At 46.2% G+C, this 25419-nt stretch overlaps 1 long non-coding RNA gene across 1 annotated transcript in view; it reads left to right on the top strand.

Annotated features, from left to right (window-relative positions):
* Nucleotides 1-1314: 1314 nt before the first annotated feature.
* LOC138667463 (uncharacterized) overlaps nucleotides 1315-25419 on the top strand; it is a 156874-nt gene continuing 132769 nt past the window's right edge. Inside the window, exon 1 of the long non-coding RNA XR_011318770.1 lies at nucleotides 1315-1587. This is a non-coding gene — a long non-coding RNA (uncharacterized lncRNA). The remainder of the gene's footprint in view (nucleotides 1588-25419) is intronic.

Raw genomic sequence — 25419 nt, 5'->3', positions numbered from 1 at the left:
ATAAGAGAGGAAGGGGCAAGAGTTCTGCTAATAGCCCCCTTTTGGCCCAAGAGGCCATGGTTTTCATGGCTCAGAGCCATGTCAGTGACAGATCCGTGGATTCTGCCTCTGGCCGACAACATGCTGTCTCAGGGTCCGTTTTTCCATCCTCAAGTGAAGGGCATGAACTTAACTGCCTGGAATTTGAGAGGCAATTACTAAGCAGGAGAGGGTTTTCTAGTGGATTGATAGATACCCTTATGAAGAGTAGAAAGCCTTCTACCACCAAAATTTATGTTAGAGTCTGGAAAAAATTTCTTCAGTTTCACACTACACAAATTTCTTCAGAGGTGCCTATATTTTCAATACTGGAGTTTTTGCAAAGAGGACTAGAATTGGGACTTTCAGTTAATACTTTGAAAGTTCAGGTCTCAGCGTTAGGAGCCCTCTTCAGTTATGATATCGCAGGTGATAGATGGATATCCCGTTTTATATCTGCATGTGAACGGTCGAAACCAATAAATATTCCACAGGTGCCCCAGTGGGATCTATCTTTGGTCCTGGATGCATTGACACAAAGCCCGTTTGAGCCTATTCATGCAGCCTCATTAAAGAACATTTCATTGAAAGCAATATTATTAGTAGCTTTGGTATCAGCTAGAAGAGTGAGTGATCTGCAGGCGTTGTCAATCGATCCTCCATACCTATCTATAACACCTGATAGAATAGTTTTGAAAACAGATCCATGTTACCTACCTAAGGTGGCCACTAGTTTTCATAGATCCCAGGAGATCTTATTACCTACCTTTTATAAAGACCACTCGTCTCCAGAGGAAGCAAGACTTCATACCCTAGATGTTAAGAGGACTATTCTAGCCTATTTAGAGAGAACTAGGGACTGGAGGAAGAGTAGGGCCCTGTTTGTGTCTTTTCAGGGTAAAACCAAAGGATCAAGAGTCACGAAGGGGACGTTGTCTCGTTGGATCAGAGAAGCCATAACCTTGGCTTACAGAGCCAAAGGAAGAGATCCTCCAATGCATGTGGGGGCTCATTCTACAAGGGCCGTATCAACTTCCTGGGCAGAAAGGGCGAACGTGCCAATAGAGCTTATATGTAAGGCCGCAACTTGGGCTTCACCGGGCACCTTTTATAAGCACTATAGATTAGACCTATCTGCTCCTTCTGATCTAACCTTTGGGGTTTCGGTTCTTGACTCAGTTAACCCACCCAATCTATAGTCTCTGTAAATCTCTCGTGGGTGCTGTCGTGGCGAATAGAAAATACCGGATTACTCACCGGTAATGCTCTTTTATAGAGCCCACGACAGCACCCATTCACATCCCTCCCTTTTCTTTGTATAGTTGCACGTGGTGCTTTTTTGGTGAGGTGTAAATATTAGAAAGATGTAGTATAAGGTTGTAAATATGTATATATGTATATACCTGAACCTGTTAACTAAAACCTGGCGGCGGTTCCTCCTATTCTCTGTAAAACAACTGAGGAGCGAGGGGGGGCCGCCCCTTTTATCTCTCTGTAGGTTTCCTGTTCCTAGGGGCGGATCCCCTCTCTCGTGGGTGCTGTCGTGGGCTCTATAAAAGAGCATTACCGGTGAGTAATCCGGTATTTTTTATTTTTCAGCCTTTTTTGGGGGGGAGGGGGGGGGGCAGATTCCATGTGCATTCTGACTGAAAAAGGACCTTATGTGCTCAGTCCTTGACCTTATTTTGCATTGTACTTGGTTGCGGGATAATTGACTCAGTAAAGTTGTTGGCAAGGGGTTAATAAACACAGACAGGTTGTCTCACCAGCGCCGTACATTCCGTTCTCAGGTGAGCACAGGATGGGCAGGTGCTGCCCTCACGTGAGATCTGTCGTCCGGCAAGTACAATGTGTGATCTGTAACTGAGCACAGCCCGGGGAAAGTGATCAAATGATCTCTCCGGTAAACTGCGGAATATCCTACAGGAGGGGTTTTCCTCACATTATGATCATGATTTACCGTATTGTTTATTAGGAGAAGACAAAGGGTGTATTCATACTTCAGTATTTTTCACATAGGGGGAAAACGGACCAATCAATGTGATCCAGAGTGGCATCAGTTTTTCTCGAGTGTGGAGAAAAAACAAAAGATATCTTCACCTTCTCTATCCTGTCAGCTTGTGAAAATGGGACTGCACTCCGATGGCATCCGAGTGCAATCCAATTTTTTTCAAGGACCCATTGCCGATGTTGATCCGACACTCTGATCAAAATTGGACATGTGTCCGATATTTTCTGCAGATCACTCGGTCCGTGGAAAAAATTGGACATGTGGACAGCCAAATAAAATATCATGGGTACGAGTGCTAGCTGTGAAGGAAAAATGGATAGCACTCTTACAAAAAAAAATGACATGTGAATGATCCCTTAGTAGTTGTTTACTGTGCCCCTTCTGGTTTTTATGATTCTCCTAAATTTCCATAAGGAGTACTTTTTTGGCTTTTTTTTTTTCCTGCAGTTTTTTTTCTGATTAAAAAAACAAATCTAATGCCCAGAGTGCTTTTTTTGTGTGTGTGCTGATTTTGCAGCCCGTAGTGACGAAAAAACGTTCAATGTAACGTTTTTTCGTCCATCGTAACCGCCATTTCCGACCGCGTATGCGAGGCCGGAACTCCGCCCCCTCCTCCCCGGGACTCATAATGGGCAGCGGATGCGTCTGAAAACTGCATCCGCTGCCCATGTTGTGCACTATTTACACAACGTCTGTCGGGCCGACGGTTTGCGACGGCCCCGTACCGACGGAAATGTGAAAGAGGCCTTAACTGCAGCTGATTCTTTGTGAGGCTGTGTGCACACGTTGCGGATTTTTCATTTTTTTCCGCTATAAAAATGCGATAAAAACACTTAAAATATGCATACATATGCATCCCATCATTTAGAATGCATTCCGCAATTTTTGTGCATATATTCACAGAAAAAAACGCATCGCGGAAAAAAAGGCAGCATGTTCATTATATTTGTGGATTTTTTGCAGATTTCCCACTATATTATTACATTTCATAAGCACTGGAAAAAAACGCAACAAATCTGCAAAAAAAAAAAAAAAGCGAGAAAAACACGAAAAAAAACCGCAAAAAATCCGCATGCGGATTTCTTGCAGAAAATGTCCGGTTTTGTTCAGGAAATTTCTGCAAGAAATCCTGATGTGTGCACATAGCCTAAGGCAAAACATGTCACTGCCTTTTTTTAAGCAATGTTTTACCTCACAGAAAGAATCAGCTGTGACCCCCTGCTGTTTTTGCACACAATTTAAAATATTTGATTGGATTGTTCATTTTCCGATAATTCATCAGACGTTTCCTGTGAATGCCCAACGCGTTTTAGGATGGAAGCAGTATTTCTAGAAAATGTTCTTCCAATTGTAGAAACTTTTATGTAGAAGATCAGCTTATGGCTGGATGATGAAGGCAGTAAGGTCACGCAGTCTGTGTAGCAGATCAGCCTGTGAGTCACAAATACCGACTTCCCCGCTACATAGACTGCATGACCTCCCTGTGCTGTTACCAACACTGTCCTGCATCATATATTGGGTCTTTCTTGCCCTATGATCTCATAAACCAATTTGATTACCTAGTCTGTATGACCTGACTGCCTCGCTTGTGACATCATCATTCCATCACAGTACATTACTGGTCACAAGTTTGGACACACCTGTTAATGCAATGGTTTTCCTTGTTCTTATTGGAATGTGGGCATTGTAGATTCAGACTGAAGTCAGCAAAACCACAAAGAAATAAATACTGTTTGGACGAAAAAATCTATTCTTGTTTGCGGTCCTCACTAGTGGCTTCTTTGCAGAAATTCAACAACTTCTCTTAGTTCTCTCTGAACCATTAATGTTGAGATGTCTGCTACTTGATGTTTTTTTTGTGGTTAGTAACTGATGAACTTATCCTCTGCAGCAGAAGTGGTACTTGGTCTTCTTTTTTGGGGAGTTCCTTATGAGTCCGTCTCATTTTAGTGATTGATGGTTTTCATGCAGTAGCGTAGCTACTGCGGGGGCAGAGGTGACGGTCGCCCAGGGCCCTGTGCTCTGAGGGGGCCAACCCAAAGCTACGCTACTGTAACTGCATCGACGTGCACAGCGCCCTGAGCAGGCGGGGGGGCCCGGAGCTAGCAGTGGGCCCCCCGCCCATCATCGCATGGTGAGCTGTATCGGCATCTAGCCCATACAGCTCATCGCATTGATGAGGGAAGGAGCGCTGTGCTTCTACTCCCATCATTCCCCTGTCAGCCTCTGACGTCGCAGACGCCGACACTGACAGTGGGTGCAATGACATCACCGCCCGGCGCCCGCTGTCGGGACAAGAGCAGGAGCAGGGAGCAACGCTGGAACAAGGAGGAAGAGAGGTATTTATTTTTTTTAATGGAGGCTGCCTTATACACTACAGGATCTGCCTATGGGGGGATGCTGCCTTATACACTACAGGATCTGCCTATGGGGGGGGGTGCTGCCTTATACACTACAGGATCTGCCAATGGGGGGGTGCTGCCTTATACACTACAGGATCTGCCTATAGGGGTACTGCCTTATACTACAGGGTCTGCCTATAGGGGTACTGTCTTATACTACAGGATCTGCCTATAGGGGTACTGTCTTATACTACAGGGTCTGCCTATAGGGGTACTGTCTTGTACTATATTGAGGACTATCTGGCACATTATGCTATATAGAGGTTATCTATGGGGCCATCATACAGTGTGGGGATTACAGTGAAGGGGCCATCATACAGTGTGGGGATTACAGTGAAGGGGCCATCATACAGTGTTGGAGCCATCAGTTTGGAGTCTACTAAGGGGTCAGTATACTGTGTGGGTGGTACTATACAGTGAGGGGGCATCATACTGTGTATAGAGGAGCTGTACAGGGGGAGACTCAGGACATTATTAAATGTAAAGTGGACACTTTTTGTTATAGGAGAACTCCGGTTACTGCGACTATCAAAGGGGCACACGGCAATATTACTTTCTAGGGGGCAAAATATGGGCACTGTTTTCTAGAACACTTGCACCCGGCATTAATATATTATAGAGGGGTGCTTTAGAATTTACACAGCAGGTGCAGTAATAGGGACACATAAGCCAGCAGAGGCTCAGTATCGGGGTATCAGGTGCAGTAATAGGGACACATACGGCAGCAGCGGCTCAGTATTGGGGGTATCAGGTGCAGTAATAGGGACACATAAACCAGCAGAGGCTCAGTATCGGGGTATCAGGGGCAGTAATAGGGACACATACGGCAGCAGCGGCTCAGTATTGGGATATCAGGTGCAGTAATAAAGTCACATAGGGCAGCAGTGGCTCAGTATTGGGGTATCAGGTGCAGTAATAGGGTCACATACTGGCAGCAGCGGCTCAGTATTGGGGTATCAGCAGGATGATGAGTTTGTGCAGGTTGGGAATAGATGGTGATGGGGCTGAAATATGAGAAGTGAAATGTGTCTTTGTTGTATTCTCTACCGACGATTCGTGGCTGGAAGAAGTTGTCATGTCTGTCAGGGCCAGATGGAAAAGACGGGAAAAGTGACGATTCACTTAGAGAACGTCAGCGGTAAGACATTATCTGTAACTGTGCTGTGATCTCTTATATGTTCTGTAGGGCTGGTATCTACCACTGACCATATGGCGGTAATATCCATGTTGGCCGTTATATAGAGATTATCTTCAGTAATAGCGCGGTCATCTGCTGAGGGACTCCTCCAGTATTAGGGCGCGTCACCGAATTGTAATCGAGGTTACCTGGTTAGGGGCCCACTCAGAAGCTTCGCCCCCCCTGAACTAAAATCCTAGCTACGCCTCTGTTTTCATGGCCTCACTTGAGGATACCTTCAAAGTCTAGCACTTGGACCGAACAAACACTGACGGAAGTTTAAAGTGACCCTCAACACTAGGTCACTTAAATTTCTATACTGCCTAGACTAGATAAAATTGTAGCAAACCCTTAACTGTCTTAGGACTGGTTCAAGTTGTTTCTGCCTCTGAATTTAAACAAGAAAGCTCCCGTTCACTAACAGCAAGTAAAAATGTAGAAAATGCTGTGAAATACACACAGGAATTCACAACTATATTGGGGAGTTGCAGAATGTCTCATTCTAAAATTATTACTATTTACAGTAGACACTATAGAACCATTGAATAGTAATACATATGCCTCTTAAAGGGGTATTTCCAAAATCACAATGTGGTCTTATAATAATATACACATATTTATTTATTTCTGCCAATACAACCCATTTTTAAATCTGGCCCGTTTTGCACATATCACTCACAAAAGATTCCTCTCCGAGGATGTGGATACACAGCATTGTTTCTTAATTAACCAGACGTCTACAGTTAGGTTCATATATATTTGGACAGAGACAACATTTTTCAAATTTTGGTTATAGACATTACCACAATGAATTTTAAACAAAACAATTCAGATGCAGTTGAAGTTCAGACTTTCAGCTTTTATTTGAGGGTATCCACATTAAAATTGGATGAAGGGTTTAGGAGTTTCAGCTCCTTAACATGTGCCACCCTGTTTTTAAAGGGACCAAAAGTAATTGGACAGATTCAATAATTTTAAATAAAATGTTCATTTTTAGTACTTGGTTGAAAACCCTTTGTTGGCAATGACTGCCTGAAGTGTTGAACTCATGGACATCACCAGACGCCAGAGGAGGAAAATCTATGCAAACAGATTACATATTCAAGCAAGGCGACTTTGTCGTCACCATTCTTCCCCTTATCTATGATGTTGGACAGGGGTGTACATAGAACTCATGGGGGGGAAGTCACGGTGGTGGCGACCCAGTCCGTGGCCCTTTGCGCCCAAGTAAAAGGGAAGGTCTTTAAAGGGGTTTTGAATAAAGTTTGTGTTCGTGACACCACCTGTGGTATTTGGTCAGTGGGGACCTACGCTGCTTAAAGCGGTCCTTTGGGGTGATGTTATGGCAGCTAAGATAGTATAACTTTCCACAGGTGAAGCTGGGTCCCCAGGGCTCCCAGGGTGTGTAGATGGAGATGGTGGGTCGTGTAGAAAGAAACAGAGGTTTGCAGTCTCTTTACCTGGTTTACTGAAGACTTCAGGCAGCCACAGTCCAGGGTCCCGGATTATAGGTACAGGCAGGGTCCGGCCGGCTTGGAAGTGAGTTCAGAGTCCCCTTTAACAGGTGGAGTTAAAAGCCTTCCCACTAGCGCGGTGATGCAGTCCCTTGCTGCCTGTGGCTTCTGTCAAGGTCCTCTCAGTTATTTCTGTCCTCCTTAAAGGTGGGTATGACAGGTGGCTCAAGTCTTTTTTATAGAGTGTCTATCACGACCCGGGCTCTATGTGCCACTATATCTCCTGGGTATTGGGGCAGACAGGTGATGTGAAGTCCAGCTGTCCTGCCGGTTTCTGCTGTAAGTCTTGGAGTCCCTCACAAGCTCTGTCTTCCGGCTACCGCTATCTGCACTTTGCAGGGAGGTAGCACAATCGCAGCTTTCCTCCCCAGTTGTCACTCTCCTGTGCTTTGCTCTCCTGCATGCTCTCTACAAGCTGTACTTCCTTCTGTGTTATGTCTGTCCAGGAGCTGCAGCACCCTCTTGGCTGCACTGCACCTCACACGTCTTTCTGCCTCAGACTGTTCCAGTCTGCTGTCTGGCACCAACTAACTAACTTTCCCTCCAGACGAGTATATATATATATATATATATATATATATATATATATATATATATATATATATACATACACCACCCATAAGCTGGATCAGAGCTCCCCCTTCTGGGCTGGAGTGTGAACATGTATGTTTGTGGTTACCTGATAAAGAAGATCATCCTTCGCTTCCGAGCGTGACATCACTCTCCCCGTGAGGAAAGCAATGCCACTGTGTAACAACCAGGACCCTGGAATGTTACAGGTACGTTTTGGAGAAAGCTAGGATTGGGATGGACTGTCATCTTCATATGCTTGTTGTTACCTCCTTTCCGTGTGCGTGCTACAGGTGGGGTAACAGCTGCCATTATCCCAGAAGGGTGAGACTCTGTAAGGTGCACCATTTTTGGGTATTTTGCTGGGACTGTTCTACATGGTATCTGCTTATGTGGTTCAATAAAGTATTGCCACACTGTTTTACCCTCACCCTGTGTTGTCTGAGTAGCGTTATGCCCACGTTAAAATTATGGGCAGTGAATCTTCATGACAGCATAGCTTTGCTCTGCCTCTGATGAGAGAATGTTACCCTTAGTGTACACTCTATGCTCCTGTCCAGTACTCTGCCTGGCGCATTTGATATTTTGCAGTCTGTCAGTATAGCGGCTTGTGTGGTTTTACATCGCTGCTAGCTGATTTGTGAAATCTTGGCAGGAACACAGCAGAGCTGTTTATTGTCTGCTGCTGATAGATCAGTAATGTCAGACTGCAAATGCCGCTCTGTTGATGCATATGGCAGAAGAGATAATCCTCTGCTAGATGCATCAACCGCAGCATTTGTGGTTTTATATCACAGCTCTGCACTACCTAGTCATTAAAAGCTTTGTTGTGGAGGAGTGCAGAAGAGTTGAGCTCTGCTAGAAACCAGCTAACAATGATACATACAGGCAGCTATACTGATATAGATAGAGGAAAATAAAATTGGTCAGGCAGGGAATTGTACAGGAGCATAGAGTAAACAAAAGCATAAGGGTACCGTCACACTATACGATTTACCAACGATCACGACCAGCGATACGACCTGGCTGTGATCGTTGGTAAGTCGTAGTGTGGTCGCTGGAGAGCTGTCACACAGACAGCTCTCCAGCGACCAACGATGCCGAGGTCCCCGGGTAACAAGGGTAAACATCGGGTTACTAAGCGCAGGGCCGCGCTTAGTAACCCAATGTTTACCCTGGTTACCAGCGTAAAAAAAAAAAAACAGTACATACTTACATTCCGGTGTCTGTCCCTTGCTGTCTGCTTCCCGCACTGAGTGACTGCCGGCCGTAAAGTGAAAGCACAGCACAGCGGTGACGTCACCGCTGTGCTCTGCTTTCACTTTACAGCCGGCAGTCAGTGAGTGCGGGAAGCAGACGGCAAGGGACCTGACGGACACCGGAATGTAAGTATGTACTGTTTTTTTTTTTTACATTTACGCTGGTAACCAGGGTAAACATCGGGTTACTAAGCGCGGCCCTGCGCTTAGTAACCCGATGTTTACCCTGGTTACAAGTGAACGCATCGCTAGATCAGTGTCACACACACCGATCTAGCGATGACAGCGGGAGATCCAGCGACGAAAGAATGTTCCAAACGATCTGCTACGATGTCCGATTCTCAGCAGGATCCCTGATCGCTGCTGCGTGTCAGACACAGCGATATCGTATGGATATCGCTGGAACGTCACGAATCGTACCGTCGTAGCGACAAAAGTGCCACTGTGTGACGGTACCCTAAGGTCTATTCTTCACCATACCAGGTGATTCAACGGGATTCAACCAGGGATTCAAGCTTCAGGAGGCTAATTTGCATATTCCAGGTGCCTTCTGGGAGAAGCGAAGTCTCCCTAAGCTAGAAGATCGTTGGGTACAGCCGGGACCAGCTGCTTCGAAAGCATCACCAAACCAGGGATTCAAGCTTCAGGAGGCTAATTTGCATATTCCAGGTGCCTTCTGGGAGAAGCGAAGTCTCCCTAAGCTAGAAGATCGTTGGGTACAGCCGGGACCAGCTGCTTCGAAAGCATCACCAAACCAGGGATTCAAGCTTCAGGAGGCTAATTTGCATATTCCAGGTGCCTTCTGGGAGAAGCGAAGTCTCCCTAAGCTAGAAGATCGTTGGGTACAGCCGGGACCAGCTGCTTCGAAAGCATCACCAAACCAGGGATTCAAGCTTCAGGAGGCTAATTTGCATATTCCAGGTGCCTTCTGGGAGAAGCGAAGTCTCCCTAAGCTAGAAGATCGTTGGGTACAGCCGGGACCAGCTGCTTCGAAAGCATCACCAAACCAGGGATTCAAGCTTCAGGAGGCTAATTTGCATATTCCAGGTGCCTTCTGGGAGAAGCGAAGTCTCCCTAAGCTAGAAGATCGTTGGGTACAGCCGGGACCAGCTGCTTCGAAAGCATCACCAAACCAGGGATTCAAGCTTCAGGAGGCTAATTTGCATATTCCAGGTGCCTTCTGGGAGAAGCGAAGTCTCCCTAAGCTAGAAGATCGTTGGGTACAGCCGGGACCAGCTGCTTCGAAAGCATCACCAAACCAGGGATTCAAGCTTCAGGAGGCTAATTTGCATATTCCAGGTGCCTTCTGGGAGAAGCGAAGTCTCCCTAAGCTAGAAGATCGTTGGGTACAGCCGGGACCAGCTGCTTCGAAAGCATCACCAAACCGCGCGCCTTACGGCGCGCAAATTTTTGCCTGTAGGACATTATTGCAAGAGAGCTTGGCTGAGTAGATTACACAAGAAGGAAAACACACAGCAAGTCAGCAGGATCTAGGAGCAACATGGCAGATGTGACAACCTACATGGTGAGCTGCAGCATGTGCTACATGTTCACAGATCGACCAGAAGAAGAATCCAATTTCACCTGTCAGAAGTGTAGACTAGTGGCCCTTTTAGAAGAAAAGGTGCGGGGTCTGGAAGAAAGAATAGCAACTTTGAAACTCATCAAAGAGAATGAAGACTTTCTAGACAGAACAGAAGCATCTCTACTGGTCACAGAAGGTGCAAAAAGTGTCAGAGAACCTCCAAAAGCAGATGAGTGGAAGCATGTGACCAAAAGAAGCAAGAAGACCATGGAGAAATCACCAACCACACAACTGAAGAACCGATATCAAATCTTTGTAGAGGATGAAGATGGCACACCTAAGAATGAAGCAATACCAGCAAGCAAAAAAGAAAAGGGCACACAGCAACAAGTGACAGCAAAAAGTACAGCCAAGAAGCAACGAAGAGTGGTGGTGGTGGGAGACTCACTACTGAGAGGCACCGAAGCAGCCATCTGCAGACCGGACATAACTGCAAGAGAAGTATGCTGCCTTCCAGGTGCGATGATCAAGGATGTGACCGATAGGATACCAAAGCTCTTCAGCTCCAAGGACGTCCACCCATTTCTTCTGATACATGTTGGCACCAATGACACGGCAAGGAAGGACCTACCGACAATCTGCAAGGACTTTGAAGAGTTGGGGAAGAAAGTAAAGGAACTGGATGCACAGGTAGTTTTTTCTTCTATCCTTCCAGTAGACGGGCATGGCACCAGGAGATGGAACAGGATCCTTGATGCAAACAACTGGCTAAGACGATGGTGCAGACAACAAGGATTTGGATTCCTGGACCACGGTGTGAATTACTGGTATGATGGACTCCTCGCCAGAGACGGACTACACCTCAACAAACCTGGGAAACACACATTCGCCAGAAGACTCGCTACACTCATCAGGAGGGCGTTAAACTAGAAGAAGAGGGGACGGGAAGAAAAACATTAGACTCGAACAAAGACGACCCAGGAAAACATACTCAGAAGGGAGGTAAGAACATTTCTAAAACAATCCACAGTGAGGAGATTGGAACAAAACAAAATCCTCTAAACTGCATGCTCGCAAACGCCAGAAGCCTGACAAACAAGATGGAAGAACTAGAAGCAGAAATATCTACAGGTAACTTTGACATAGTGGGAATAACCGAGACATGGTTAGATGAAAGCTATGACTGGGCAGTTAACTTACAGGGTTACAGTCTGTTTAGAAAGGATCGTAAAAATCGGAGAGGAGGAGGGGTTTGTCTCTATGTAAAGTCTTGTCTAAAGTCCACTTTAAGGGAGGATATTAGCGAAGGGAATGAGGATGTCGAGTCCATATGGGTTGAAATTCATGGAGGGAAAAATGGTAACAAAATTCTCATTGGGGTCTGTTACAAACCCCCCAAATATAACAGAAAGCATGGAAAGTCTACTTCTAAAGCAGATAGATGAAGCTGCAACCCATAATGAGGTCCTGGTTATGGGGGACTTTAACTACCCGGATATTAACTGGGAAACAGAAACCTGTGAAACCCATAAAGGCAACAGGTTTCTGCTAATAACCAAGAAAAATTATCTTTCACAATTGGTGCAGAATCCAACCAGAGGAGCAGCACTTTTAGACCTAATACTATCTAATAGACCTGACAGAATAACAAATCTGCAGGTGGTTGGGCATTTAGGAAATAGCGACCACAATATTGTGCAGTTTCACCTGTCTTTCACTAGGGGGACTTGTCAGGGAGTCACAAAAACATTGAACTTTAGAAAGGCAAAGTTTGACCAGCTTAGAGATGCCCTTAATCTGGTAGACTGGGACAATATCCTCAGAAATGAGAATACAGATAATAAATGGGAAATGTTTAAGAACATCCTAAATAGGCAGTGTAAGCGGTTTATACCTTGTGGGAATAAAAGGACTAGAAATAGGAAAAACCCAATGTGGCTAAACAAAGAAGTAAGACAGGCAATTAACAGTAAAAAGAAAGCATTTGCACTACTAAAGCAGGATGGCACCATTGAAGCTCTAAAAAACTATAGGGAGAAAAATACTTTATCTAAAAAACTAATTAAAGCTGCCAAAAAGGAAACAGAGAAGCACATTGCTAAGGAGAGTAAAACTAATCCCAAACTGTTCTTCAACTATATCAATAGTAAAAGAATAAAAACTGAAAATGTAGGCCTCTTAAAAAATAGTGAGGAAAGAATGGTTGTAGATGACGAGGAAAAAGCTAACATATTAAACACCTTCTTCTCCACGGTATTCACGGTGGAAAATGAAATGCTAGGTGAAATCCCAAGAAACAATGAAAACCCTATATTAAGGGTCACCAATCTAACCCAAGAAGAGGTGCGAAACCGGCTAAATAAGATTAAAATAGATAAATCTCCGGGTCCGGATGGCATACACCCACGAGTACTAAGAGAACTAAGTAATGTAATAGATAAACCATTATTTCTTATTTTTAGTGACTCTATAGCGACAGGGTCTGTTCCGCAGGACTGGCGCATAGCAAATGTGGTGCCAATATTCAAAAAGGGCTCTAAAAGTGAACCTGGAAATTATAGGCCAGTAAGTCTAACCTCTATTGTTGGTAAAATATTTGAAGGGTTTCTGAGGGATGTTATTCTGGATTATCTCAATGAGAATAACTGTTTAACTCCATATCAGCATGGGTTTATGAGAAATCGCTCCTGTCAAACCAATCTAATCAGTTTTTATGAAGAGGTAAGCTATAGACTGGACCACGGTGAGTCATTGGACGTGGTATATCTCGATTTTTCCAAAGCGTTTGATACTGTGCCGCACAAGAGGTTGGTACACAAAATGAGAATGCTTGGTCTGGGGGAAAATGTGTGTAAATGGGTTAGTAACTGGCTTAGTGATAGAAAGCAGAGGGTGGTTATAAATGGTATAGTCTCTAACTGGGTCGCTGTGACCAGTGGGGTACCGCAGGGGTCAGTATTGGGACCTGTTCTCTTCAACATATTCATTAATGATCTGGTAGAAGGTTTACACAGTAAAATATCGATATTTGCAGATGATACAAAACTATGTAAAGCAGTTAATACAAGAGAAGATAGTATTCTGCTACAGATGGATCTGGATAAGTTGGAAACTTGGGCTGAAAGGTGGCAGATGAGGTTTAACAATGATAAATGTAAGGTTATACACATGGGAAGAGGGAATCAATATCACCATTACACACTGAACGGGAAACCACTGGGTAAATCTGACAGGGAGAAGGACTTGGGGATCCTAGTTAATGATAAACTTACCTGGAGCAGCCAGTGCCAGGCAGCAGCTGCCAAGGCAAACAGGATCATGGGGTGCATTAAAAGAGGTCTGGATACACATGATGAGAGCATTATACTGCCTCTGTACAAATCCCTAGTTAGACCGCACATGGAGTACTGTGTCCAGTTTTGGGCACCGGTGCTCAGGAAGGATATAATGGAACTAGAGAGAGTACAAAGGAGGGCAACAAAATTAATAAAGGGGATGGGAGAACTACAATACCCAGATAGATTAGCGAAATTAGGATTATTTAGTCTAGAAAAAAGACGACTGAGGGGCGATCTAATAACCATGTATAAGTATATAAGGGGACAATACAAATATCTCGCTGAGGATCTGTTTATACCAAGGAAGGTGACGGGCACAAGGGGGCATTCTTTGCGTCTGGAGGAGAGAAGGTTTTTCCACCAACATAGAAGAGGATTCTTTACTGTTAGGGCAGTGAGAATCTGGAATTGCTTGCCTGAGGAGGTGGTGATGGCGAACTCAGTCGAGGGGTTGAAAAGAGGCCTGGATGTCTTCCTGGAGCAGAACAATATTGTATCATACAATTATTAGGTTCTGTAGAAGGACGTAGATCTGGGTATTTATTATGATGGAATATAGGCTGAACTGGATGGACAAATGTCTTTTTTCGGCCTTACTAACTATGTTACTATGTTACCTTGATTAGATTGATGATAACGCAGAGAAGTGAAGCTAGTCGAAAGCACACAGTACAGGAGGAAGGGGTCTTCATCATTGAGGAAAAGTGGGTTGCTACTGGGAAATGTAGTTTTAGCAATTAAGTATAGCATCGTCAAGTATGTGAAGCTGGATGAATAGAGGGGAAGATAAAGACGAAAAAAGACGCAAAGGTACAATAAAGAAAAGCTACGTTGGGCTCAGTCAGTATATTAACAAGTATGCAGTTACTGTGCTCAGTGAAAAACAGTGTGATTCTGGGAATAACCCAGTAATAGGCATTTGTGGGAGTGAGGTAGTTGCTATGTCATGAGAAAAGATTGTACAAGTAGAGGCGGTGGGATTGACTTGGTTGTTGTGGGTAGTTAGTTTTCCTGCACCGACTGGTACATTCCTGTGTCTCTCTAGTTGACTAACCCGAGGAGTGCGCCGCTCCGCAGAGCCGCTGCTTGTCATTAGGACTCGTCATCCACAACTTGTGCTCGATTCCCGTAAACTTCCACAATCATAGCCGGGTGACGGTCTGCACAAATATGCTGCCTCATAGTATGAAGTGCTGAACCGCATAGAAACAAAGCTAGCTTTTCCATTAGTGTCTCTCAGCTGTGTACACGGTGCAGGTCTAATCGCCTGAGGCAAAGCACCGCTCTTATATTTTATTGCTAGAAGCCCCTCACTCCCCTTTCCAGCAAGTTTTCCATATAACCAAAGGGATTTTCCACCACCAAATACTTTTTTTTAACCCCTTCACAGCCTTTACTCCCTGAATGCCCCCCAAGTATGTTTTTACCTCTCTGGTACGGGCATTGCTGACATTGGCAACTTCATTTCCAACCATAACTGACTACAATGCCCATAATGCCTTGTATACCTGTACAAAACATACAGTGCCTACAAGTAGTATTCAACCCCCTGCAGATTTAGCAGGTTTACACATTTGGAATTAACTTGGCATTGTGACATTTGGACTGTAGATCAGCCTGGAAGTGTGAAATGCACTGCAGCAAAAAAGAATGTTATTTCTTTGTTTATTTTTTTTTTAAATTGTGAAAAGTCTTTTCAGAGGGTCATTTATTATTCAACCCCTCAACCCCCAGAATTCTGTTTGGTTCACCTAAAGTATTAAGAAGTAGTTCAGGCACAAAGAACAATGAGCTTCACATGTTTGGATTAATTATCTATTTTTCCAGCCTTTTCTGACTATTTAAGACCCTCCCCAAACTTGTGAACAGCACTCATACATGGTCAACATGGGAAAGACAAAGGAGCATTCCAAGGCCATCAGAGACAAGATCATGGAGGGTCACAAGGCTGGCAAGGGGTACAAAACCCTTTCCAAGGAGTTGGGCCTACCTGTCTCCACTATTGGGAGCATCATCCGGAAGTGGAAGGCTTATGGAACTATTGTTAGCCTTCCACGGCCTGGACAGCCTTTGAAAGTTTCCTCCCGTGCCGAGGCCAGGCTTGTCCGAAGAGTCAAGGCTAACCCAAGGACAACAAGGAAGGAGCTCCGGGAAGATCTCATGGCAGTGGGGACATTGGTTTCAGTCAATACCATAAGTAACGTACTCCACCGCAATGGTCTCCGTTCCAGACGAGCCCGTAAGGTACCTTTACTTTCAAAGCGTCATGTCAAGGCTCGTCTACAGTTTGCTCATGATCACTTGGAGGACTCTGAGACTGACTAGTTCAAGGTTCTCTGGTCTGATGAGACCAAGATCGAGATCTTTGGTTCCAACCACACACGTGACGTTTGGAGACTGGATGGCACTGCATACGACCCCAAGAATACCATCCCTACAGTCAAGCATGGTGGTGGCAGCATCATGCTGTGGGGCTGTTTCTCAGCCAAGGGGCCTGGCCATCTGGTCCGCATCCATGGGAAGATGGATAGCACAGCCTACCTGGAGATTTTGGCCAAGAACCTCCGCTCCTCCATCAAGGATCTTAAGATGGGTCGTCATTTCATCTTCCAACAAGACAACGACCCAAAGCACACAGCCAAGAAAACCAAGGCCTGGTTCAAGAGGCAAAAAATCAAGGTGTTGCAGTTGCCTAGTCAGTCTCCTGACCTTAACCCAATTGAAAACTTGTGGAAGGAGCTCAAGATTAAAGTCCACATGAGACACCCAAAGAACTTAGATAACTTGGAGAAGATCTGCATGGAGGAGTGGGCCAAGATAACTCCAGAGACCTGTGCCGGCCTGATCAGGTCTTATAAAAGACGATTATTAGCTGTAATTGCAAACAAAGGTTATTCCACAAAATATTAAACCTAGGGGTTGAATAATAATTGACCCACACTTTTATGTTTAAAATTTATAAAAATTTAACTGAGCAACAAAACTTTTTGGTTTGTAAGATTTATGCATCTGTTAATAAATCCTGCTCTTGTTTGAAGTTTGAAGGCTCTAACTTATTTGCATCTTATTAAACCTGCTAAATCTGCAGGGGGTTAAATACTACTTGTAGGCACTGTATATACATGAGGATCCATGTGATGATCCATAAGGTCTGAATTGGTGCCAACCCATAGGCCCTAAAGAGTTAAACTGCTGTGATCAGAGCTGCAGCAGTCACCTGTGGGTGTCTGCTGTGTAACACAGCTGGCCTCCACTTGGTATGTAGGTATTGTGCTGAGCCCGATCCCTACAAATCTTTCCTTAAGGTACCGTCACACTGAACGATATCGCTAGCGATCCGTGACGTTGCAGCGTCCTGGCTAGCGATATTGTTCAGCTTGACAGGCAGCAGCGATCTGGATCCTGCTGTGCCATCGTTGGTCGGAGCAGAAAGTCCAGAACTTTATTTCGTCGCTGGATCTCCCGCAGACATCGCTGAATCGTCGTGTGTGACACCGATTCAGCGATGTCTTCACTGGTAACCAGGGTAAACATCGGGTTACTAAGCGTGGCCATGCGCTTAGTAACCCGATGTTTACCCTGGTTACCAGCGTAAACGTAAAAAAAAAAAACCACTACATACTTACATTCCGGTGTCTGTCCTCCGGCGCTGTGCTTCCCTGCACTGGCTGTGAGCGCCGGCCAGCCGTAAAGCAGATTACAGCGGTGACGTCACCCCTCTGCTTTACGGCTGGCCGACGCTGACAGTGCAGGAAAGCACAGCGCCGGAGGACAGACACCGGAATGTAAGTATGTAGTGTTTTTTTTTTTTTTACGTTTACGCTGGTAACCACGGTAAACATCGGGTTACTAAGCGCGGCCCTGTGCTTAGTAACCCGATGTTTACCCTGGTTACCAGGGGACTGGCATCGTTGGTCGCTGGAGAGCTGTCTGTGTGACAGCTCTCCAGCGACCACACAGCGACGCTGCAGCGATCGAGATCGTTGTCTAGATCGCTGCAGCGTCGCTTAATGTGACGGTACCTTTATTCTGTCAGGAGAAGAGGGCAGAATCCTGGCAGGGGAAGGGGACTTTCCACACCTGCCCACCCTCCCCAACTCGTTGGCGCCATAGCGGTCACGTGGCAAGCTACCATTGGCAGCACACCACTGCAAGCATGCATGATGCACACAACCTGGGTATTTACTAGGCCTGCTCCAAGGATGGGACTGAGGAACTGGCTAACACAAGTGCTCAACACATGCCATACATCGCCTCCACCACTAGAGCTGGTAGAGAGCAAGATGTACAGCACGTCAGTGTGAGAAATGTACAACTTAATGCATTGTGTGACTAGTCAGGTCAAAGCAATAATTGGGGCACTTTAGGTATTCACAACATAAAGGAAAGTTGCGGGAAAATGCATATTACATTTGAGATGGACTTGTTTAGTGGTAGAAAATCCCTTTAAGATATGCAACTTTCTAACATAGGATTTATGCTTTCTTTCAGTGAATGGAAGCAATACTCAGAAGTGTTAATTACAATTGTATCAAGATTGTGTCTAAACGACTGGTTGTCAGCTCAGAGTTGGTGCACTTATCGGCTGTACTGATACATTGTAACAAACAATCAGTGTTGTGCTTCTGCAGCGTTTAGTTCACCAAGGGCATAGCATTTGTGTTCTATAAAATGTGACCACAAGCCCACAAAATAGGGGGAGCCGGAGGCTCTTCTCTGAATTAGAAGCTTTGAAAGAACACAACATTGACGTCAGATGATCTGAAAATACACACGTTATTTCTGCGAATTTATTGTTGAGCCTGGGTTTCTCACCACCGGTGTCATTCACAAAATGAGTGGGGTCCTAGTTGGTAGCCTAAAAAAAAACAAAAAAAAAAACACAAGCGTGTGAGGACGTAGTGATATTGATTCAGCACCTAGTTGTTGTTTATATGTGTACAGACCCAGGAAACCACTGAGCTGCGTCTTCCTCTCCTGTGAAAGTGGGTGACGTCACAGGAACCTCTGCAGCGCTCTGTGCTCACCAGTCCTCCAGTCTAAGAAAACAACAGATTAACGTCGGTAGTATAATAGATTTACTAAGCAAAATGATGATTGATTTTTACTGTTATAGCACCATCATATTTTACAGCGCTGTATAGACACATAATCATCACTGTCCCTATTGGGGCTCACAATATAAATCCCCCTCAGTATCTCTTTGGAGTGTGGGAGGAAACTGCAGTACCCGAAGGAAACCCACACAAACACGGGGAGAATTTACAGAATTTCCTCTTGAGTTTCACATGGCATAACATAGGTTAAAATGAATCTATCTCATGATCTTGTCACCTAATCTAAGAGCAGCATAATGTAGAGACAGAAACCCTGATTCCAGTGATGTGTCACTTACTAGGCTCTCTACTTTAGTTTTTATAAAATCACTGTTTTATCAGCAGGAGATTATCACTAGAGGACCAGTAAACCTGCTGTCATGTAGACCTGCCACACCCCCGCCACCGACTGGCAGCTTTCTGAAAGCAGCCAATCCGTGGTGGGGGCGGGGTTATACAGAGCTCCGCATTCAGAGTACTGGTGATTTTATCAAAACTACTTTAAGCATCCCAATAAGTGACACATCACTGGAATCGGAGTCACTGCCTCTACATCATGCTATGCTCAGTTGGGGTAGCAAAAACCTGGTGACAGATTCCCTTTAAGCTCCTATGCACACAGTAAAAGATTTGTTTGGTTTCTCGTGATGGTAAATGCAAAAAAAAAACCCAAACCAGCATGCTTTATCATATGTCAGAAATGTGACCAAGCACTGACCTAGGCATTATAACTCATCCATAAGCAGAATCTTGTTCAGAAGAGCACCACCATGATATGATTATATTCTGTGCTTCGTCTTACACTGCGATGTACACACACTGGAGAGCACAAGCCTTGGGGTATATTCACACAGAGGGGGTTTTAGGGGGATTTTGAAGCAAATCTGCTCTACAATGCACATAAAAGTTATTTCCAAAGAAGTCCTGGTAACATCTGCTCTAAACTCGAAGCGTTTCCTGAATTGGATTACTCTTGGGGGAAAAAAAATCAGATTTATCTAAAAATCTTGTGACTGTACCCTTAATATATTCCGGCCCTGCAAACAGTATGGTACAGAAGCTTAGATGCACGACCCCATCATACAAGATAAACTTGGATACAGCAGGCCATATTGCACGTGGTAGGTTTAGATACAGCGGCTCAGCAGCACAGTATAACATAGTGCATAATGGGCTGAGATTAGATACAGCTGTATCCCATATGACAGGCTTGGATACAGCCCCTGGAGTTGTTCGGAGACATCCGTGACATAATTAGTTTAGCTCTCTGCTCTTCTGTTGTGGAACATGTCGGAGGTCCTGCCAGATCAGGAAGCCGCTCGGCTTCTGTGGTTAATAAATGGCGCACGCTGCTGCGCACGGTGCCGGCTGCCGACAGTCGTCGTTACCTCTCCTCCTGCCTCATAGTCTCAGTAGTGACGGAAGAGGAAATCCACGTTGGTATCGTGTAGCGAAAGCTGGATGTGGTTAACAACGGATATTTTTAGTTCTGTTTTGTTCCTTGGCAGCAGCAAGAGACGAAATGTCAGTAGAAATGGGAGGTCAGTGGGTCACAGCGGCCAGCAGGGGTGGTCAGGAGTCCGCCGCGGGACCGGACCTGGCAATCGGGCTGTGCGCTTCTGGAGGCAACGTCCTGCTTTGCTGCAGTGTACATATGCTAAGTCCCTCCATACAGGTCTATCGGCACACTTATCCCAAATTTTGGGAACCTGGTTAGCTTACCTGGTTAGCATTTTAGATGCTACGCCTTACAGAGGAAAGGTGTAACTTTAGGACTAGTGTTGAGCGATACCTTCCGATATCGGAAAGTATCGGATACGATCGGCCGATATTCAAAAAATATCGGATATCGCCGATACTGATACCCGATCCCAATGCAAGTCAATGGGACCAAAATATCGGAATTAAAATAAACCCTTTCTTTCCTTGTAGGTTCATTCTACATGAAGGAAAACAACTAAGAATAATGCAGGATGTATTTGGGGAGGTGGCGGAGACATTAAAGTCATAGAGGTTTAGCCCAATCAAATAGAATAGCATGTTTTTTGTTTTTTTTTTAAAGACGTTCGGAGTGACAAAGATATTGACTATGTAAATTTTTTTTTTTATTTTGTCAGATATTGATGTTTCACTATTCCACGCCCTTCCCCTTCTTTTTTTTTTTACTTTTCCCACATTTTCATCTTCATCATCATCAGCATCTTTGACATCAACTTCTTCTTCACCTTATTCATCTTCTTCTTCATCCTTTACCTTTTTTTTTTTTAATACATTCTTCATATTCATTTCATTCAACTATTATTATTCTTCCTATTCTACATATTCATTTTATTCAACTGTTATTATTCTTCCTATTCTACTTCTTCGTCATATTCTCATTTGTGACAGGCATTCCCGTAGTTATCTATAAAAGTTGGAAGATTACACCTTCCGTTCTGCCAGTCACAAAAGTTACATTTGTCCGCGTTCAGTTTGGCCTGCAGCATCAGGCTTTATCCAGGGGCACCACGAGGAGGAACGGACTCACCCCCATACACTGCTTAGTCTTCTTCTGCATATAATTTAGATAATATCTTTTGCTCTGATATTAAGTGTTATGCTTAATGTTCTTCTGCTCTTTGTTCTGCAGCCTCTTGTTCTTCTGCTTCTCGGTCTTCCATGTCGTCGTCTCCAGTGTCGTCGTCTCCAGTGTCGTCGTCTCCTCCGTCGTAGTCTCCGCCGTCGTCGTCTCCGCCGTCGTCGTCGTCATCGGGGTGGTCTTCCGGGTCGTCAACGTTAGGGTCTTCAACTTGGAAATGTAGCAGAAGGTACAAGAAGGCTGAGAAAATGCCAAGAACCAGCTGATGGAACTGGAACTCGGATGGCTACCCAAAGGTTCAAGAGCCTATGGAACTACCGAGGACCAGCTGACGTTACTGGAACCCGGTTACTAAGCAGGAGGTACCCGTGCTAAAAAGCACTACCAAGGACCGCCTGACGTTGGTGGAACTTGGATACCCAGAAGGAGGCACCTAAGCCAAAGGCTCTGCCCGGAACCAGCTGACGGTACTGGAACCAGGATGGGGAGCAGAAGGTACAAGAGCAAAAGACACTGCCGAGAACCAGCTGATGGTACTGGAACCCGGATGGGTAGCCGAAGGTCCAAGAGCCAATGGAACTACCGAGGACCAGCTGACGTTACTGGAACCCGGTTACTAAGCAGGAGGTACCCGTGCCTGAAAGCACTACCAAGGACCACCTGACGTTGGTGGAACTTGGATACCCAGAAGGAGGCACCTAAGCCAAAGGCTCTGCCCGGAACCAGCTGACGGTACTAGAACCAGGATGGGGAGCAGAAGGTACAAGAGCAAAAGACACTGCCAAGAACCAGCTGACGGTGCTGGAACCAGGTGGTGGACCCGAAGGCCCACAGGAGAGGAGAGAACAGCTAGGCCGTGAGGCAGCCGCAGTTACCGAACCCCAACAGTCCTACAGGGGGAGCAGGGCCTACTGGCACTACAGAACCAGCCTTGACTACCAGTTCACGCAGCCCACATAGGAAGCTCCTAAACTGGAGGCACCCTGGAGTTGGCTAACCCGACCGCACCACGACGGGGCAAGCATAGGCGTCTCAGTGAGCTTGACACTACCCGGAAACAGCTGACGGTGCTGAAACCAGGTTTGGCACGAGGGAGTACCTGTGACAAAAACACTGCCGAGAACCAGCTGGCGGTGCTGGAACCCAGATGCGTTGCCCCAGTGTGCAAGAGCCAATGGTACGACCGAGGACCAGCTGACGGTGCTGGAACCCGGTTACTAAGCTGTAGGTGCCCGCGCTTAAAAGCACTACCAAGGACCGCCTGACGTTGGCGGAACTTGGATACCCAGGAGGAGGCACCTAAGCCAAAGGCTCGGCCCGGAACCAGCTGACGGTGCTGGAACCAGGTGGTGGACCCCAAGGCCCACAGGAGAGGAGAGAACAGCTAGGCCGCGAGGCAGCCGCAGTTACCAAACCCCAACAGTCCTACAGGGGGAGCTGGGCCTACTGACACTACAGAACCAGCCTTGACTACCAGTTCACGCAGCCCACATAGGAAGCTCCTAAACTGGAGGCACTCTGGAGTTGGCTAACCCGACCGCACCACGACGGGGCAAGCATAGGCGTCTCAGTGAGCTTGACACTACCCGGAAACAGCTGACGGTGCTGGAACCAGGTTTGGCACGAGGGAGTACCTGTGACAAAAACACTGCCGAGAACCAGCTGGCGGTGCTGGAACCCGGATGCGTTGCCTATCAAAGATTGTCTTCCTACAGCCCCAACTAGCGGTGTTGGAGCAAAGGGTAAGCAGGGGGAGCAGAGTGTAGGCCGAAGCTTGCACTGGAATCAGCTTTGTGTCTGCGTTGCATTTGCAGGACACTTTGCCGGCTACACAGTGGGGGAACAGCAGGCGGTGCTGAACCCCACTAACACATTGGCTGGTGTTTTTCTCTGTGCAGCTAGCACTTCCGGGCAAAAACTAGCGGTGTTATAGCCCAGGGGCAGCAGGAGGAGGAGAGGAGCAGAGTGTAGGCCGAAGCCTAGTTGAACCAATTTCAAAGGTAAACTTTAACCCCCCCTCAGGTGTTACAAAGTACAAGAGCCACACCTTGTGCAGCATTAATGCTGCACAAGTAAAAGGTTGCTCTATTAATTTTTCTACTTGCACACGCTGAATGCAACACGTACACAATTTAGCCCATTCTACAGTCAAACTGTAGTTGAGGCGTGACTTGTATTTTTAAGGAGACGCAGCATAGGTGTCCCAAATAACGCCTTTGTGCTTGGCGCAGCTTCCTGAGCGTTGTTTTTTGCTGTACAGGAGTCTGCGCTCTTGTGTTATCCCTTGGCAATGCCCTGTTAGCGCTGCCCGTCTTATGACCTCATTTCATGTTGGCCGCTGCGGTTAACGATGGCCATAAATCCCAGACCCACAGTGCCTTTTCATAAAGTCACACTGCGGTGCTGGGATTCGTGGCTTTGAGCAGTAAATATTTTCGACGCTCACACACGTCCTTACACCTGCTTCAGACTGGGCGGCCTCTGCTGATCCCTTTTCGCATGCCGCGGCCATGAGGCTGCACAGTCAGAAGAAGGCGGAAGGAGATGAGTGACGACAGGCGAACATATGCACTGCTTGTGCCCATAAACCACACCCTCGCTGACAAAATAAATAAGACAACGAGGGGCGTTGTTTCACGCAGGGCGGATGCACAGGCGCAGCCAGCTAACCATGATGTCAAAAGACGGGAAGCGCTACCAAGGGGGGTGCTGCGTATCATTAGAAAGGAAAGTCACACCTCAGGGACAGTGGAATGGTCTCAATGAGACACATTTTGTACGTGTTGAGTTCCACGTGGGCAAGGAGAAAAACTCAGCCACCTTGTACAAATGCAGCAGTACTGCTGAACAAGGTGGCTGTTATACATAGAAACACCTGGGGGTGGGGGGCAGGCTCCCTTCAATTTCAGTTCATGTGCCTGCATGGCGTTTGCAGGTCACGTTGCCGGCTACACAGCTGGGGAACAGCTGGCGGTGCTGAACCCCACTGACACATTGGCTGGTGTTTTTCTCTGTGCAGCTAGCACTTCCAGGCTAAAACTGGCGGTGTTATGAGCCCAGGGTCAGCAGGAGGAGAAGAGGAGCAGAGTGTAGGCCAAAGCCTGCACTGGTGGCAGCTTTTGTTCTGCTGTGCCTGCGTGGCGTTTGCAGGTCACGTTGCCGGCTACACAGCTGGGGAACAGCTGGTGGTGCTGAACCCCACTAACACATTGGCTGGTGTTTTTCTCTGTGCAGCTAGCAATTCCGGTCAAGAACTAGCGGTGTTAGAGCCCAGGGTCAGCAGGAGGAGGAGATGAGCAGAGTGTAGGCCGAAGCCTCCACTGATGGCAGCTTTTGGTTGGTTGTGCCAGCGTGGCTTGTGCTGGACACGATGCCGGCTACACAGCAGGGGAACAGCTGGCGGTGCTGAACCCCACTAACACATTGGCTGGTGTTTTTCTCTGTGCAGCTAGCACGTCCGGGCAAAAACTGGCGGTGTTAGAGCCCAGGATCAGCAGGAGGAGGAGAGGAGCAGAGTGTAGGCCGAAGCCTAGTTGAACCAATTTCAAAGGTAACCTTTAACCCCCCTCAGGTGTTGCAAGGTACAAGAGCCACACCTCGTGCAGCATTAATGCTGCACAAGTAAAAGGTTGCTCTCTTAATTATTCTCCTTGCACACGCTGAATAAAACACGTACACTATTTAGCCCATTCTACTGTAAAACAGTAGTGGAGGCGTGACTTGTCTTTTTAAAGAAAAGCAGCCCAGGTGTCGAAAATAACACCTTGGTGCATGGGCGCAGCTTCCTGAGCGTTGTTATTTGCTGTACAGGAGTCTGCGCTCTTGTTATCCCTTGGCCATGCGCTGTGAGCGCTTCCTGTCTTCTGACCTCATTTCATGTTGGCCGATGCGGTTAGCGGTGGACATGAATCCCAGACCCACAGTGTGTTTG

This window comes from Ranitomeya imitator, chromosome 2, assembly GCF_032444005.1.
Source record: "Ranitomeya imitator isolate aRanImi1 chromosome 2, aRanImi1.pri, whole genome shotgun sequence".
Classification (NCBI taxonomy): Eukaryota; Metazoa; Chordata; class Amphibia; order Anura; family Dendrobatidae; genus Ranitomeya; species Ranitomeya imitator.
This window is presented reverse-complemented; position numbering and strand designations above follow the sequence as displayed.